Genomic DNA, 642 nt, shown 5'->3' with positions numbered 1-642 from the left:
CTCCCGATCTGAGATACAGCATACTATTCCGGGAGAGAGGAAAATTCTGTAAGAATACGTCTCACAAGTGGGATCTGAACCCATAAACGTGGATCTACTTTATATGACAAAAGGCGAAAATAAATACGTAAGGTAATTTGGATACATTGGTCCAAATTGTTAAGCATGGGATTCGAACCCCGTTCACTCGGCCAAAATACGTGCCTGGGGTGGGATTCGAAGCTTCATTTTTTTTTTCTAATTATAGCAGGTGTTTAGATGAGTAAATTGTTATGAATGGGATTCGAACCTCTGCTTTCGGTTCTTTTCTTTCTTGGAAGACGAATGAGAAAGGCGAATCACGTATGATGAGTGGGATGCGAACCTCTAATCTCGGATCTTTGAAGGCGCAGCCGAAGGGATTCGAATCCACGCCACAGCAAACCCTTCCTTTTTTTTCTTGTAACAGGTGTTGAGATGAGTAAATTGTTACGAGTGGGGTTCGAAACATCTGAAGGCGCGGTGGAAGAGATTCAAAATCCATGCTAAAAGCAAAAACCTGTGTCAGAAGTGGGATTCGAACCCACGCCCGGAAGACCGGACTGCGACCTGAACGCAGCGCCTTGGACCGCTCGGCCATCCTGACTTACTATGAAGGGTGAT

At 45.0% G+C, this 642-nt stretch overlaps 1 non-coding gene across 1 annotated transcript; it reads right to left on the bottom strand.

Moving 5' to 3' along the window:
* Window positions 1-541: 541 nt before the first annotated feature.
* On the bottom strand, window positions 542-625 carry Trnal-cag. Its single transcript has one exon. It is a non-coding gene; the product is annotated as a tRNA-Leu (tRNA).
* Between the last annotated feature and the right edge of the window lie 17 nt (window positions 626-642).

Source organism: Penaeus monodon, chromosome 27 (assembly GCF_015228065.2).
Source record: "Penaeus monodon isolate SGIC_2016 chromosome 27, NSTDA_Pmon_1, whole genome shotgun sequence".
Lineage (NCBI taxonomy): Eukaryota > Metazoa > Arthropoda > Malacostraca > Decapoda > Penaeidae > Penaeus > Penaeus monodon.
Note: the sequence above shows the minus strand (reverse complement) of the source record. Positions and strands in the feature narration are given on the sequence as shown.